The 18,774-nt window shown below is 43.1% G+C and overlaps 1 protein-coding gene across 1 annotated transcript in view; it reads left to right on the plus strand.

The window, feature by feature from the left end:
* Positions 1-18,774, plus strand: part of LRRC73 (leucine rich repeat containing 73) — a 118,880-nt gene that overhangs the window by 51,418 nt on the left and 48,688 nt on the right. The window lies entirely within an intron of this gene.

An 18,774-nucleotide genomic window follows, 5' to 3' on the forward strand; every position in this document is an offset into this window, starting at 1 on the left:
CTGTGAAGGCCTGTACGGTGTACAGGGAGCCATGTGTTGGATTAGAGACTTCTTTTACATGTTGCGGGCCTGCCGGCAAGGATCTCACTGTGCAAAGCTTACTTTCTAGCGTGTCCGCCACTGTTTTGGGCAATCTTCGGCTGGCGTTTATTTTGCTCAGCAGGAAGTCCCACAGAGCATTATCAACAAGCTTCTTGCAAATTGCCTCAAATTTGTGCCAGCAGGTATTAGCATCCTGAAGCGTGTTTTTTTCTATGTCAGCCATCTTAGATATGGTATGGTGATTTCTATTCGTGATGCTCGCTCTTGCTAGCTTTTCTCCTATGCAATCAAATATGTTAGCGTCGTCTTTGGAGCTTTACTGAGATGGCTAGTTGTGGCTAAGAACCTCGAGTTAATGAGGGGGAAGCGCTGCCTTTACTGGGCTGCCGCCCCAGGCCTCTTTTGTCTGCGTCGGGGCTCCGGCGTCAAAAATACAGCTAATTGCAGGATTAATTTTGAGCCCCAGCGTAGTGTTTAGCTTTTCTGAGATATTTTGATAAAATTCGCTGTAGTATTACTCCTGAAAACGGCGGTTTAAAAGAGGTTCAGCAGGAGCTCAGAGAAATGCGACTGGTTGAGATCGCTGTGCAGACACGCCCCCTCATATCTTTTCTTAAGTAAAATGGCTGCCAGCAGCACAAGGCAAACAAAGCAGGGAAAAAACCCTGACAGTACCCTCCCCTCAAAGACCCCTCCCCCGCGGGAGGACAAAAGGCTTATTGGGGAAACGGGCATGGAAGGCACAGAGGAGGGCTGGAGCATGAACATCAGAGGAGGGAACCCATGAACGCTCCTCCGGACCGTAGCCTCTCCAGTGAACCAAATACTGTACGCGGCCCCTGGACATACGAGAGTCAATAATGCTGCTGACCTCATACTCCTCATGGTTGTCAACAAAGATAGGACGGGAACGAGGCAACACAGTGGTAAACCGATTACAAACCAATGGTTTCAAGAGGGAGGCATGAAAAGCATTGGAGATGCGCATTGCAGGAGGAAGGTCAAGAGCGTAGGCCACAAGATTGACCCATTGGAGTATTCGAAAAGGACCAACATAATGGGGAGCCAGTTTATTGGAAGTCACACGAAGGTTCAAGTTGCGGGAGGACAGCCAAACTCTCTCACCAACCTGGTAGGAAGGCGCGGGCAGACGCCTACGATCAGCCTGGAACTTTTGGCGCTGCATAGAACGATGAAGGCAATCCTGAATCTGCACCCACGTGGAACGGAGTTGGCGGAGATGCTCCTCCAAAGCCGGAATACCCTGAAACATGAATGAATCGGGCAACAAGAATGGTTGAAACCCATAATTCGCCATGAACGGGGATAACTTGGAGGAAGCATTAATAGCACTATTACGAGCAAACTCTGGCCAAGGTAACAGTTCAGACCAATTATTGTGGTGATCTGAGACATAGCAACGGAGGAACTGTTCCAGAGCTTGATTAGACCGTTCCGCAGCCCCATTGGATTGAGGGTGATATGCCAAGGAGAAGGAAAGCTGGATCCCCATTTGAGCACAAAAGGAACGCCAAAATCTGGAGACAAACTGGCTACCCCGGTCCGACACTATCTCCTTGGGTAACCCATGTAAAAGGAAGACCTCCCGTGCAAAAATTGAAGCAAGCGCCTGAGTGGTAGGCAACTTCTTTAAGGGAATGCAATGTGACATTTTAGAAAAACGGTCAACCACCATAAGGATAACAGTATTGCCATTGGAAACAGGGAGCTCGACAATGAAGTCCATGGAAAGATGTGTCCAAGGACAATCACCATTAGCAATAGGTTGAAGAAGACCCACAGGAAGACGTCGAGGAGTCTTATTCTGTTCACAAACTGAGCAGGAGGCAACATACGCAGCAACATCAGAACGAAAACCTGGCCACCAGAATTGTCGAGTGACAGACCAGATCATTTGGTTCTTGTCTGGGTGACCTGCGGCTTTAGGATAGTGGTAAGGTTGCAAACGTTTAGTTCAAAGATTCTCAGGAACAAAACACTTACCACTAGGTTTCTCAGAAGGTGCATTGGTTTGTTCAGCCTGGATCTCCTCCCCGGATCTCCTCCCCCAAGGGAGAAGTCAAATTAGTACATATGGTAGCCAAAATATGGTCAGGAGCCCTAACATTCTTACTACCAGGCAGGTAGGAAACCACTTAATTAAACCGAGACAAAAATAGCGCCCATCTGGCCTGTCAGGGCGACAAACGTTTTGCTTCAGATAGATCATTTAAATTCTTGTGGTCAGTAAGAATGAGCACTGGCACGCTAGTACCCTCGAGAAGATGCCTCCATTCCTTGAGTGCCAAAATTATGGCCAGTAATTCCCTGTCGCCAATTTCATAATTGCACTCCACTGGAGACAATTTCTTAGAGAAGAAACCACATGGATGCAAGGGACCGTCAGGCATAGGACGTTGAGACAAAAGGGCACCTACTCCAGTCTCAGATGCATCGACCTCAAGAACAAAAGGCTGGACAGGGTTAGGATGAGCCAGAACTGGAGTGGCAGCAAAGGCCTTAATGGCAGTAGGTGACCAATGGAGTGGATCATTCTCTTTACGGGTCATGTCTCTGATAGGTTTGACCAAGGAAGAAACGTTTTTAATAAACTTTCTATAGTAATTGGTGAACCCCAAAAAACGTTGAATAGACCAAAGACCAACTGGGCGAGGCCACTGCAGAACTGCAGATAACTTGTCAGGATCCATGGAGAACCCTGCAACGGAGATAACATAGCCTAGGAAGGTTATGTAACCTTGAGTCTGATGGAACTCACATTTCTCGAGTTTACAAAACAGGCCATTCTCACGTAGTCTCTGAAGAACCTGTGTAACATCAGAACGATGAGCCTCAAGTGTGGGTGAGTGTATGAGGATGTTGTCTAAGTACACCACAACACACTGTTGCAATATATCTCGTAGGACATCATTAATAAATTCCTGGAAAACAGCAGGAGCATTACATAGGCCAAAGGGCATTACAAGGTACTCATAATGCCCGCTTCCTGGTGTTAAATGCTGTTTTCCATTCGTGGTCCTCCTTGATCCTAACGAGATTGTACGCTCCTCTCAAATCAAGTTTAGTAAAGACCGTAGCTCCCTTGAGGCGGTTAAAGAGTTCCGTAATAAGCAAAATAGGATAAGCATTCTTAATGGTAAGACGATTAAGACCCCCATAATCGATGCATGGTCTTAACTCGCCACCCTTTTTCTTCACAAAGAAGAAGCCAGCCCCTGCAGGAGAGCAGGATTTGCGGATGATCCCCCCTGACAGAGCAACGGCAACATACTCCTCCATAGCACAATTCTCCGCAACAGACAGAGGGTAAACCCGGCCCGAGGAGGAATGGCTCCGGTTGCAGGTCTATGGCACAATTGTAAGACCGGTGAGGAGGCAACGTACCGGCACGCACCTTGTCAAAAACGTCTAGGAACTCTCGGTACTCCTCTGGCAATTAAGATACCGAAGAAGTGCACAAGACTTTAACTGGTTTCTGAAAACAAGTGGAAATACATTGCGGAGACCACGACAAAATTTCGGACCTGCGCCAGTCAAGACTGGGATTGTGCTTTTGGAGCCAGAGAACAACCGTAAAATGCGGAGAGTTTATCACCTGGAACTGGAGGGTTTCAAAATGGAGAGCCCCAACAGCCATGGATAACGAAGCAGTTTCGTGAGTAACGAGTGTGGGCTTAAGGGGCCTGCCATCAATGGCCTCAATAGCAAACGGAACGGACCGAGGCAAAACGGGAATGGAGTGCTTTGATACAAAAGCACTGTCAATGAAATAGCCCACAGCACCGGAGTCAACAAGAGCCTGAGTGACTATGGAGGAGTCCACCAAGGAAAGGACATCCGTGACCAAAGGTTTCTCTTTTAGCGGTTCCGGGAATGAGGATAAACCACCCAAGGTCTGCACCCGACAGGACCTTAGGTGCGAGTGTTTCCTGGCCGTGTAGGACAAGACTTCAAAAGGTGGCCCTGTAACATACAATAGAGGCAGAGCCCCTCCCTCCTCCTAAAGGCCCTCTCCGCCACGGAGAGACGCGTGAATCCCAACTGCATCGGCTCAGCAGTACTTGGTGACTTGGGACCAGGAGACATGGGAGGAGAGGGAGGCATAGGTGGGAACGAACACATAGGAGACAAAGGAACAGGAGGCTTCTGCAAGCGCTCCTTGAAAGAGCACCTCTCAGTTAGTCTGATGTCAATTAGGATAAAAAAAGACACCAATGCCTCGAGATCTTCTGGTAAATCTCTGGCAGCAACTTCATCTTTAATCGCATCAGAGAGCCCATGAAAGAAGGCGGCAACAAGGGCTTCATTGTTCCAATCTACCTCTGCGGCAAGCTTACGGAACTCAATGGCATACTGAGCAACAGATCTTGTACCTTGCTGAATGGACTTGAGTCGTTTAGCAGCAGAGGAGGAGCGAGCCGGAACATCAAATACCCTTCAAAAGGAGGCCACAAATTCAAGGTAATTTGTAATCAAAGGTTTATTAGTCTCCCACAAGGGATTAGCCCAGGCAAGAGCTGTGTCAGCGAGTAACGAGATGAGAAATCCCACCATAGCTCTGTCAGAGGGAAACGCCTAAGGTAACATCTCAAAGTAAATGCCCACCTGGTTCAAAAACCCTCTGCACTGATTAGGATCGCCTCCATATCGCTGAGGTAGAGGTGCAGAACCGGACATGCTCCTGGTAGGCATAGGTGCAGCAGCGGAAACAGGAGCAGCCATAACTTGCGGGACACTTTGGTCCAAATGTGCAGTGCGAGTCAGCAGGGTTTGCAGGGCTAGTGCAAATTGATCCAAGCGGTGATCCTGTTCATCCATCCTGGAAATTATAGCAGGTAAAGGTGGATTATTAGCACTATCAGGATTCATGGCCCTTGTGTAATATTAGGGTGCCAGGAATCAGACTGAAACGAGAAGTGCAAAAATAATCACACCTTTATTAACGCCAAAAAAAAATAAAAAGTCCACAAGTCAAATAACAAGCCAGGTATCAAAACCAGAGCTGGAGTCAGACGAGCCGAGTCAGGAGCCAAAGCGAGTAGTCAGACGAGCTGGAATCAGGAACAAGGAGAACAGCAGAGTCAGGAACAAGCCAGGGATCAGGAACCAGGAGGGACGTCAGACAGCCAGGTAATACACAGGAGCTCTCACAAACAGGTCTGAGACAACGCAAGGGCAAAGCATACTGAACAAAGGCCCTTTAAATAATAAGTGATGACATCACAATTCTGAGACTGCATCCTGTCTCACACGGATTATGTACACCAGTCTGGCCATAAAAGGAAGTGCAGGAAATGAGCAGCATCACACAGTATGCACCAGAGTCAGCAAGAGAGGTGATTAAAATGGCTGCCAGCAGCACATGGCAAACAAAGCAGGGAAAAAACCCTGACGCATTGTCTCTGTTAGCTGTGTGTGTCATTGTGTGATTGGTTGTGTCTGTACAATACACACATTGTCCCTGTTGTGTATCATTATGTGACTGATTTTGTCTGTATAATACACACATTGTCTCTGTTAGCTGTGTGTGTCGTGTGACTAGTTGTGTCTGTACAATACACACATTTTCTCTGTTAGCTGTATGTATCATTGTGTCTGTACAATGCACACTGGCAATTGCTGTAGCTCATAGCTTCCAAATACGAAGATTAAACCTGGACTACAATCCTCTGGGTAAGCAGAGAACAAAATTACCACCTTTGTATTTGTGCTGAGTCTCTACAACTGTAATAGCTTGTGTGTCATTGTGCAACTACCTGTGACTGTGTAAGGGATCACACTGTCTGTTAGTTGTGTGTTTCATTGTGCAACTGACTGTGACTGTGTAAGGGATCACACTGTCTTTTACTTGTGTGTGTGTGTGTGTGTGTGTCATTGTGCAACTACCTGTGACTGTGTAAGGGATCACACTGTCTGTTAGTTGTGTGTTTCATTGTGCAACTGACTGTGACTGTGTAAGGGATCACACTGTCTTTTACTTGTGTGTGTCATTGTGCAACTACCTGTGACTGTGTAAGGGATCACACTGTCTGTTAGTTGTGTGTTTCATTGTGCAACTGACTGTGACTGTGTAAGGGATCACACTGTCTTTTACTTGTGTGTGTCATTGTGCAACTACCTGTGACTGTGTAAGGGATCACACTGTCTGTTAGTTGTGTGTGTCATTGTGCAACGGACTGTGACTGTGTAAGAGATCACACTGTGTTTTACTTGTGTGTGTCATTGTGCAACTACCTGTGACTGTGTAAGGGATCACACTGTCTTTTACTTGTGTGTGTCATTGTGCAACTACCTTTGACTGTGTAAGAAATCACACTGTCTTTTTGTTGTGTGTCATTGTGCAACTGACTGTGACTGTGTAAGGGATCACACTGTCTCTGTTAGTTGTGTGTGCCATTGTGCAACTATCTGGGACTGTGTAAGGGATCACACTGTCTCTGTTAGTTGTGTGTGTCATTGTGCAACTGACTGACTGTGTAAGGAATCACACTGTCTCTGTTAGCTGTGTGTCATTGTGCAACTTACTGTGTAAGGGATGACACTGTCTCTGTTAATTGTGTGTGTGTGTGTGTGTCATTGTGCAACTACATGTGACTGTTTAAGGGATCACACTGTTTCTGTTAGTTGTGTGTGTCATTGTGCAACTACATGTGACTGTGTAAGTGATCACACTATCTCTGTTAGCTGTGTGTGTCAGTGTGTGACTAGTTGTGTCTATGCAATATAAACATTGTCTCTGTTGTGTGTCATTGTGTGACTAGTTGTGTCTATACAATACACACATTGTCTCTGTTGTGTGTCATTTTGTGACTGGTTGTGTCTGTGCAATACACGCATTTTCTCAGTTAGCTGTGTGTGTCCTTGTGTGACTAGTTGTGTCTGTACAATACACGCGTTGCCTCTGTTAGCTGTGTGTGTCATTGTGTGACTGGTTGTATCTGTACAATACACACATTGTCTCTGTTAGCTGTGTGTGTCATTGTGTGACTAATTGTGTTTGTACAATACACACATTGTCTCTGTTAGCTTTGTGTTTCATTGTGTGACTGGTTGTGTCTGTACAATACATACATTGTCTTTGTTAGCTGTGTGTGTCGTGTGACTGGTTGTGTCTGTACAATACACACATTGTCTCTGTTAGCTCTGCGTGTCATTGTGTGACTGGTTGTGTCTGTACAATACACACATGGTCTCTGTTAGTATTGTGTGACTGGTTCTGTCTGTACAATACACACATTGTCTCTGTTAGCTGTGTGTGTCATTGTGCGACTGTGTCTTTACAATACACACATAGTCTCTGTTAGCTGTGTGTGTCATTGTGTGACTGGTTGTGTCTGTGCAATACACTCATTGTCTCTGTTAGCTGTGTGGTTGTATCTGCGCAGTACATGCATTGTCTCTGTCATCTGTGTTTGTCATGTGACTGGTTGTGTCTGTACAATGTTAGCTGTGTGTGTCGTGTGACTTGTTGTGTCTGTACAATACACGCATTGTCTCTGTTAGCTGTGTGTGTCATTGTGTGACTAGTTGTGTCTGTACAATACACGCATTGTCTCTGTTAGCTGTGTGTGTCATCGTGTGACTGGTTGTGTCTGTACAATACACACTCATTGTCTCTGTTAGCTGTGTGTGTCATTGTGTGACTAGTTGTGTCTGTACAATACACGCATGGTCTCTGTTAGCTTTGTGTGTCATGGTGTGATTAGTTGTGTCTGTACAATACACACATTGTCTCTGTTAGCTATATGTGTCATTGTGTGACTGGTTGTGTCTGTACATTACACATATTGTCTCTGTTTGCTGTGTGTGTCATTATGTAATTGGTTGTGTCTGTACAATACACACATTTTATCTGTTAGTTGTGTGACTAGTTGTGTCTATACAATACACACATTCAATACACACATTGTCTCTGTTAGTTGTGTGTCATTGTGTGACTGGTTGTGTCTGTGCAATACACTTATTGTCTCAGCTGTATGGTTGTGTCTGTGCAATACATACATTGTCTTTGTTAGCTATGTGTGTCGTGTGACGTGTTGTGTCTGTACAATACACACATTTTCTCTGTTAGCTGTGTGTGTTATTGTGTCACTAGTTGTGTCTATACAATACACACATTCATTACACACATTGTCTCTGTTAGTTGTGTGTCATTGTGTGACTGGTTGTGTCTGTGCAATACACTCATTGTCTCTGTTAGCTGTGTGTGTCATTGTGTGACTGGTTGTTTCTGTACAATACACTCATTGTCTCTGTTAGCTGTGTGTGTCATTGTGTGACTGGTTGTGTCTGTACAATACACACATTGTCTCTGTTAGCTGTGTGTGTCATTGTGTGACTGGTTGTGTCTGTACAATACACACATTGTCTCTGTTAGCTGTGTGTGTCATTGTGTGACTGGTTGTGTCTGTGCAATACACTCATTGTCTCTGTTAGCTGTGTGGTTATATCTGCGCGGTACACCCATTGGCCTCTATTTATCAAACCGTCAACCGCAAATACGCTGGAATTCTGCAGCGTAATTGTGGCGAGCCTGATTCGCCTAATTTATCAAAGCCTACAGACCGGCAAAAGTACAATTTTGTGACGTAACATACGATCCGCCGGTCCGACACAGATCGATGCTTACGTCATTACAGATGTTCCGAATACACATTCGGCACTATCTGACTACTTTTGCTAGTTAACAAATTCCTAGCAGGTACGCTCACCACTATTCTGGCTCAGCGTACCTGGTTTTCAATCCGCCGCCCTGGAGGCAGCGGTTGCCATAATAATCAATGGGAGTCTGAAAGCAGCGAAAGCTCATGTTCGCTGCTGCCCGATATCCCATTGATTCCTATGGGAGAATAAAGTACCGTTTACACCTAGCACCCTAACATGTACCCCGAGTCTAAACACCCCTTATCTGCCGCCCCCTACACCGCCGCCACCTACATTTAACTTATTAACCCCTAATCTGCCGCCCCCTACACCGCCGCCATCTACATAAAGTTATTAACCTCTATCCTGCCGCTCCCGGAGCCCACCGCAACTAAATAAATGTATTAACCCTTAAACTGCCAGCCCCCCACATCGCCATAAACTAAATTAACCTATTAACCCCTAAATCTAACAACCCGCTAACTTTATATTAAATATTAACTCATCCCTATCTTATAATAAATTTAAACTTACCTTTAGATTTAAATTAAACTATATTAAACTACTAATTAACCTATTCTAACTATTATAATAAAATTACATCAAACTATATTAAATTAATAAGTAACCTACCCTAACTATTATAATAAAATTACCTTAAACTATATTAAATTAATAATTAATCCAACCTAACATTTAAACTTAAATTACATTAAACTATATTAAAATAAAAATTAATCTAACCTAACTTTTATACTAAAATTACATAAAACTACAAATTAAATTAAATTAATTATATATTTAAAAACCTAACCCTACTCAAATAATTTAAATCTACACTGAAAAATTACTAAGTTACCAAAAACTAACAACTAAGTTACAAAAAATAACAAACACTAAGTTACACAAAAAAATAAACACTGTTACAAAAAATAAAAAAGAACATATCAAAGCTTTAAACTAATTACACCTAATCTAAGGGTCCTATGAAAAAGAAAAAAAAAACCAAAATAAAAAAAAACCCTAGCCTACAATAAACTACAAATAGCCCTTAAAAGGGCCTTTTGCGGGGCATTGCCCCAAAGTAATCAGCTCTTTTACCTGTAAAAAAAAATACAAATACCTCCCCAACAGTAAAACCCATCACCCACACAACCAACCCCCCAAATAAAAAGCTAAATAAAAAAAGCCTAAGCTCCTCATTGCCCTGAAAAGGGCATTTGGATGGGCATTTAGCTCTATTGCAGCCCAAGTCCTAATCTAAAACTAAAACCCACCCAATAAACCCTTAAAAAATGATAACACTAACCCCAGAAGATTTACTTACAGTTTTGAAGATCCAACATCCATCCTTCCAAGAAGCCGGGAGAAGTCCTCAACAAAGCGGCCAAAGTCTTCATCCAAGCCCGCAGAAGTCTTCATCTAGACGGCATCTTCTATCTTCATCCATCCAGCGCGGAGCGGCTCCATCTTCAAGACATCTGACGCGGAGCATCCTCTTCTGACGACGACTACCAACAAATGAGGTTTCTTTAAATGACGTCATCCAAGATGGCGTCCCTTAGATTCCGATTGGCTAATAGAATTCTATTAGCCAATCAGAATTAAGGTTGAAAAAATCCTATTGGCTGTTGCAATCAGCCAATAGGATTGAGCTTTCATCCTATTGGCTGATCCAATCAGCCATTAGAATGTGAGCTCAATCCTATTGGCTGATTGCAACAGCCAATATGATTTTTTCAACCTTAATTCTGATTGGCTGATAGAATTCTATCAGCCAATCGGAATCTAAGGGACGCCATCTTGGATGACGTCATTTAAAGAAACCTTCATTCGTTGGTAGTCGTCGTCAGAAGAGGATGCTCCGCGTCAGATGTCTTGAAGATGGAGCCGCTCTGCGCTGTATGGATGAAGATAGAAGATGCCGTCTAGATGAAGACTTCTGCGGGCTTGGATGAAGACTTCGGCCGCTTCATTAAGGTAAGTGCAGTCTGTGGGGGCGTGGCCAAGCACCACCGGGAGAGGACGCATATTCACTCAGCTCCAGATAGGGATCTCATATACCTTGACTTTTTTTCTGAAAACTAGATATCAGATGTGGGAAAATCTGATTCTATTACTTACACGAGAACCTACTGTTCAGGAATATACCTGGTTTTATTGATTTTATTGGGTATATATCCTAAACCAGGCCAGTGAGGCCTACATGCGCAAGAACCTCGTCGCCCTCTCCCGGTGTGAAGACTACAACTGTTACTCAAAATATATCTATTAACTAGTGGACTACGATGTCTTATACAAAGAGGACTCAGGGGACCCTACATGCTCTTCTGCAGGATTTGTTACGCCAGGCGGATGATCGCTTCACAGACCTATCTAACTCGCTGGCGGCGGCAATGGAGAGAGTGACTTACGAAACGTCAGACCGGTCAGTAATGGCCGACTCGCTTCATCTGACTTTGCCTAAGTGTGACTCGGGCCAACACCACCGGCTCCTGCGGCCCATCTACTCCAACGCTGACACAGAGGCTGCCGCTCAAAAACCGAAACATGGCTGTTACCACTAAGGGTCAGGATGACCTGAAGAAAGAGGAGGCTCCTTCTACACAGTTAACAGAGATTCTACAGCACTCGGCACCGCAAGCTCCTTCTTCTGAAGCGGTCTACTCTGGGCTACTACTTCGGAGCGACCACGATATGAAAGCTGTAGGAAACTGGAAGGTCGTGGGGGCCGGACTACTACAGTGGAGAGCCTTATCAGTAGTCGCGCATACACAAATCTCCCCACCCGAAGCCATTTTGTCAAGCAGTGAGGCAGATGGCTTACCTCTCTCAGCATGGGGTACGATCTATGTCTTCATAGATGAATCTGGGACTTCTGCGATCCTATTAGAAATAACGCCTAAGCTAGGCATTGGGTGAACCGTAGCAGTGCCTCAGGTTATGAGAATAGACTGCTGTTTTTGCTTTGGGACCTTACTATTCTTTGCCTTGTTTTTCTCACCATTTCGACTACCCATGGTAAATAAAAGACTTTTACACACATGAACAGTACGCATCGGACTGTTTCCTAAATTACTATGCTTCAGAGCATCTCATTTTGATATAATTTAAAATGTTCTATCTCCCTCCAAACTACAAATATGTATACCTTTGTTTCCAATAATGGAGATGTGGTTACTGTGATCATATGTTTATAATGTTTTTTGCTTCTATAGAACCCCACTTTACTTTATTTTATTACAGGAACTAAGAGGGGTAATTAGTGTATCTTAGTATATTGTTCAAGGCATGTTCCTAATCTCTTCTCTCTAACCCACTTCTAGCTAGGCTTCTCAGCTTATAACATGTTTAGCCATCTTTATTAACACTTAATACTTGCTGAAGTACCCCTAGTAAATGCATTTGTATTCTAATATATATTTTTTTCACAGGCACCAGAGTGCATTGGGTTATGTTTGTCTTACACATTTGCTCAGAGTACAGGACGTTTTAGACTACTATGTTTTGCTACCCTTTATCACCTAGATTTATGGATAGGGGAATCATTGGATACTAGATGTTCAATACTATTTTGGTATTTTCTTAAAATAGGGCTGCTCATAGTTAAATACTGCCAAGGAAGTCTGCTCACTAGGTGGTTCCTATTTGGTATGTGCATAGAGCAGTTTCCTAAATAGCTTCAGAGGGTATTAACTCCCCTTTGAAACATGCCCCTATAACCATGTATACCATTAGGACAGATGACCAAACGCGACATGTTAGATCAAAAAGTCTTAGTCCACCCTATACATAAAATGCTTATATAAAATGTTTAGATATGAACGTGATTTGGAAAATCATACAGCTTGTATAGGAGAGTAGGAGATATGGAGTCCGCTTGCTATTCTTATGGGATCAGATACTACCTTTCCTGTCTCTTAAAAATTCCCAGTATGGGATCTGTGTATTATGAGCATATATTATACCATTTTATAGTACTCATGGCAAGACATTATCCCCTATGTCCGCTTTATGGCGCCTAAACTCTGGATTCCGCAGAATAATTTAAGCAGTTTTTTAACTCTTACAAATAACAATTACTTTTTAGTAAGAATCATACTATCTATAAAGGTAACTCCCATCATTTAGCAATTATGCTATTAACTACTGTCAGACTGGGGTTCTGCATATGACCTTCAGATAGGATTAGCATACATTTGAACTAATTTCCGCATTAGCAAGCCATGTGTAAAGCTCCCCCTGTATACTATTCCTACACGTATATTCTTTGCTGTAAGTCCCTAAATAATGTTTAGGTCAGCTATATTAAATTGCAGGTCTACTAGTCAGTAACCACTATTTTACCATAGTTTAAAACTGACACTTATTTATGTATCCAGGAGTATTTCATTTAAGACAATAGGGAACTTGCTACTGTCTTTCTTATTGATGACCTGGTAGTAATATCCATAATAAATGGTACTGATTCTATTACATACAAGTATTTGATATGGAGTTGTACTCCGCTAATGTATCTATGCTCTTTGCTTTAATTGCTAGGCCCTGCACTTACATCTCACTTAAGTAAGATAACCTTAGTCCCCTGCAGAAGGTTGCTAATTCAAAGGTATAATCTGTACATCACGAGGAGCTCAGGGTTATGCATAGTTTACGTGCAGCTGCAATAAGTTCCCTTAGTGACTATACGTGAGTAGTCATTCACCACCCCAGGTACATACTATGGCCCCGCCCTCCACCTTTCCCCCTTATATCTAGAGCGGTGCTTACCCGCTGAATATCCCCCCTCCCCCCTACTATATGCGCATTCCTTCTCATCTGATCAGCAGACTTTTCCAATTTTTTCTTTTTACAATGTAGGTCCACTGGACCTAATACTGTTTTTCCATCTGGTCAGTCATGTATGCCATATAACTGAAAAATCGAGGTTTCATTAGCCTATCATTAATGCATTATATAACTGTTAAAAGGATTTGTTCAATTTTGTTTGTAACTTTTTCAAAAGAAGCGTATTATGTTTTCTGTTTGCCATGCAAAACCTCAATAAAAAATATTTAAAAAAAAAAAAAAAAAAGGTAAGTGCAGTCTTGTTATTCTGGGGCACAATTATTCAACAATGGACTCAGAGAGGATTCTGCACTTATTCATTTATATACATTTATTTTGCTTGGGAACATTGGCTCCTTATGATATAGAGGGCCTTCCTACAATGACAGCATTTGTACAGGCACTGGGCTAAGGTTGGGCTATCGGTTATTTTTATTAAAATTTGACCGGGAAGCTGTGTAAATTTTTTACGCCCACGATGGGCGGGGCTACTTTTCGCGCACCTTAGTCTTGTTAGAGACGCCGCGCAGTATATCTGGACATCTGTTCCGGAGTTCCGATTTCGTTCAGGCATCTCTACTGTCATCTACAGGACATCGGGTGTTACGCTAGAACCGCATGGGAAAGCAAGTGGTTGGTAGCGTCCTGAACTCTGACCTGAATCTTTGCCGGAAGGAGCGGTCTGGAGACCGGGTGGCAGGTAGGCGCCTCAGCAGAGCTGTTGAGGCGGGGAGGTGTCAGTTTTTTTTTAAATGTGAATCGTTTTTTTTGCTCGACTTAGTAAGGGTTTTACTATTTAAAGGCACAGTAGTCTGTTATTTTTCAGGATTTATCTAAGGGCCAGTCTCTGGTATTATTTTCGTTTTTGCACACTCTTGTTTAAATACAGTAAGAGAGTTGTGAGTTAAAAATTTAAAGGGCCAGTATAAATTAACCCCTTGAGTGCTAATCACGGCTCTGAGCCGTCACAAATTGTCTCAGTCAGGTGCTAATGACGGCTTCTTTGTTCAGGCTTGGGTGCGGGATGTTCAGGATCCCTGGGCTATAGAAATAGTATCTCGGGGATACAAACTGGAGTTCAGAAATCATGCTCCCCGAGGAAGATTTCTTCTTTCAAGATTATCTGCAGACCAAATAAAAAGAGAGGCGTTCTTACATTGTGTAAGAGACATCTCCTCCATAGGAGTAATTTGTCCCATTCCGGTACAGGAACACGGGCAGGGTTTTTATTCAAATCTGTTTGTAGTTCCCAAAAAGGAAGGAACTTTCAGACCTATCTTAGACTTCAAGAGTCTAAACAAGTTTCTCAGCGTTCCATCTTTCAAGATGGAAACTATTCGTACTATTCTTCCATTGATCCAGGAGGGTCAATTTATGATGACAGTGGACTTAAAGGATGCATATCTACATGTTCCTATCCACAGAGATCATCAAAGGTTCCTAAGGTTTGCCTTTCTGGACAAACATTTCGTTTTCACAAAGGTGCTGGGGTCTCTGCTGGTGGTTCTAAGACCGCGGGCATTGCGGTGGCACCTTATCTGGACGATATTCTAATTGTCACGTGACTTAGCTTCAGCCTGTACCTTTAAGGCTTCCCTATAAACTCCCATCGTTCCTTTGGCTCCCTGCCTATAGATTTGTGTTAGTGAAGCAAGACGTTCCTCTGAACAGACGTTCCTGCAAATCTTGGCTACTTAAAACTTGTGACCGAATTCCAGCATTTGGATTTAACCACCTTCTAACTTACTCAAGCTGGTATCTCTGAATTCTTTATTATAATCTAAGAGACTTTTCTGGACTTAATTAGTGCTTTGCCTTTTGACGAACTAAGAAGCTCAACCACATTGCAGTTTACTGGCACTGACAGTTTCTTCTCCCACACCGCTTACAAAGCCAGCTCCTATACTCACATCAGCTCATCAAATCCAGGCTCCGGAGTGTTATTACTTCTGCTGAAAATAATATCAGACGCAAGTCTCTCCAGCTCTCCTACAGCCTGTCAGCAATCTGACGCTTCCGATTGGACGAGTGGCTCACACCCCTGTGACGTCACAGCCGCCTTCATCGGAGCTTTGTTCAGCGTTCTCACACGCACTGTGAGCGCTGCAGCTTCAGTAAAATTGACTGATCTCCTCAACAGGTACTTTACCAGCATCAGAGGTATTAACATTGCTGCCTTCATGTTTATTTGATAAGACTGCAACTACAACAGACTTTATCCTATTCCCAACATTAGTATCTCTTATTCAGTATAACAGGATTACTCACAATTACTCCTGTAACCAATTTTCTTTCTCATCACCCCTTGTGGTATTTATTCCACCATTACATATTATCTGCAGTTGTGATTCAATACATTATTTGCCGCAACCATACATAACTATAGGCCCTTATTATGGATCCAGCAGATATTCCTAATGCGGTCTTTACTTTATCCCAACGTGTCGACCAACTTGCACAAGGTTTAAGAGAGGTGCAATTACAAAATGAGACTCTACGTGCTATAGTGAAGGATAATACACCTGAACCCCAGGTTTCTTTACCTGATAGGTTTTCAGGTGACCGTGCTTTATTCAGACAATTCAGAAATTCATGTTACTTATTGTTTCAAATGAGACCCAAGACATACCATAATCAAAGGATCAAGGTTATGACTGTGATTTCTTTTTTAAGGGATGAACCCAGGAGATGGGCTGACATGTTCTTTGAAAATGATGACCCCATTTTTGGTTCCCTCACTGATTTCTTTTTCCAAATGAGCACATTGTATGAAGATACACAGAAACAACTCACAGCTGAGAATATGATGCGCTCCTTAAAACAGGGTCGCAGACCAGTGGAAGAGTATCTTACTGAATTCAAGCTCTATTCCAAGGATTCTGAATGGAGTGATGTAGCACTACGCAACCAATACAGATTAGGACTTTCTGATGCTCTCAAGGATGAGCTTGCACGTACAGACACCCCCAGATCTCTACAAGCACTCATTCAACTTACCATTCAAATTGACAGACGCCTTAGAGAGAGGCGTGCTGAACGCCTTCATACTGAACCTATTCATCGTCCATATACCTCCCACTCCTCTACGTCCATCTCTATAGAAGCTCCCATTCCAATGGAGATAGGCTTCACTAAGGGTCCTTTGCAACCCGATGAAAGGCTTCGTAGGAAAAGGCTAAATTTGTGCATGTACTGCGCTTCCCCTGCACACTCAGTCAGAGACTGCCCTGCCCTTCTACGTCAGAAACCCAGTAAGTCATATTGTGTTAAAAACTGTTTCTCTAACCGTGAGATGGATTCTGCTTACTGTGTTTTGCCTCTCTCATTGCAGTGGGATCATCAATCAGTTCCAACTGAAGCCATCATTGACTCCGGTGCTTATTCGAATTTCCTGGATGTTGATCTTATAAAAGCTAATAAAATTCCTTTGCAAAAGAAAACTAAACCAGTGTCTGTCCAAGTCATTGACGGTTCCTTTGTTGATACTATCACCCATCAAACAATACCACTGAAAGTTCTCACTCCCACTGGACACTATGAATTCCTTTCTTTTGACGTTCTCCCTTCTCCTTTGTTTCCTGTTATTCTAGGTCTATCCTGGCTTCAAACTCATCAGCCACGGATCAACTGGGAGAATTTACTCGTGGAATTGGACTCTAAATTTTGCAAAGAAAACTGTTATATCCATGAACAACTACTACAGACTAGCCTCACTGAGATACCAGAGGTTTATCATGATTTCCTAGATGTCTTCAATAAGAAGGAGGCAGAAACCCTACCTCTGCATCGCATCTACGGCTGCCCTATTGAACTTCTACCTGGGTCCACGATTCCTTTTGGGCACATATACCCTCTTTCGCAACCAGAACTCAACCACCTGAAATCTTATTTGGATGATAATCTGAAGAAGGGTTTCATCAGGACTTCAACAGGTGCTGGCATTTTTTTTTGTCAAGAATAAGGACAACACTCTCCGTCCAATTATCGATTACCGACAACTGAATAAAAGGACCATCAAGAATAGGTACCCTCTCCCTTTAATACCAGAAATGGTGGAACGCCTCAGTGAAGCGAAGATTTTCACGAAGTTAGATTTAAGAGGTGCCTATAACTTGGTCAGGATACGTGAGGGTGATGAGTGGCTTACTGCCTTTAGGACTCGTTATGGTCTCTTTGAGTACCTTGTGATGCCCTTTGGGCTCTGCAATGCCCCTGCCACGTTCCAGCGATTCATTAACGACATCTTCAGGGATTTGCTGGACGTGTGTATGGTGGTATACTTAGATGATATCCTCATATACTCGAAGGATATAGATGACCACGTCAAACATGTCACCTGGGTCTTACAACGTTTACGGACTCACCAGCTTTTTGCGAAACCAGAGAAATGTCTTTTTCACGTGACAGTATTGTCTTTTCTAGGATACCAAATTACACCTTCTGGAAGATAATAAAGTAGAAGCTATCCTTAATTGGCCCATTCCTACCTGTAAAAAAGAAGTTCAACGCTTCTTAGGTTTCGCCAATTTTTATCTAAAATTTATTAAGGGCTTTTCATCCATTGTCAAACCTATTACTTGTCTCACTGGTTCCCAGAAACCTTTCTGCTGGGATCGACAAGCTCAAGAAGCCTTTAATCTTCTGAAGACCTCCTTCACTACTGCTCCTATTTTACGCTTCCCTAACCCTGATTTGCCTTACATACTTGAAGTGGATTCGTCCAATTATGCAGTTGGTACAGTGTTATCCCAACAATCTTTCCCTACAGATCCTATTCATCCTGTTGCATTTTATTCAAAACTTATGTAGGCACCAGAGATAAATTATTCTATAGGAGACAAAGAGCTTCTCGTCATTAGGAAGTCCCTGGAACATTGGCGTCATCTTCTAGAGGGTACCAGCATCTCTATACTTATTTATACTGACCACCGTAATCTGGAGTATCTACAATCCAGCAAGACACTCTCTGCAAGACAACTCAGATGGAGTTTATACTTCACAAGATTCAACTTTCACATCACCTATCGTCCTGGCTGATGCTTTATCCAGATCTCTCAGCTCACTTCCTCCACAGACTTCACCACAGGCTGTGTTGTCCCCAGATCATTTCATTGGTTTCACGCAATATTTCTCAGATTCTTTAATTTCTTCCCAACTGCAGGATGAATCTATGTCGAAGACCAGTTTACATAGAAGAGAAGATGGGTTTTACTGTAATAAAAACAGAATATGCCTACCTCC

This window comes from Bombina bombina, chromosome 4 (assembly GCF_027579735.1).
Source record: "Bombina bombina isolate aBomBom1 chromosome 4, aBomBom1.pri, whole genome shotgun sequence".
Taxonomy (NCBI): Eukaryota; Metazoa; Chordata; class Amphibia; order Anura; family Bombinatoridae; genus Bombina; species Bombina bombina.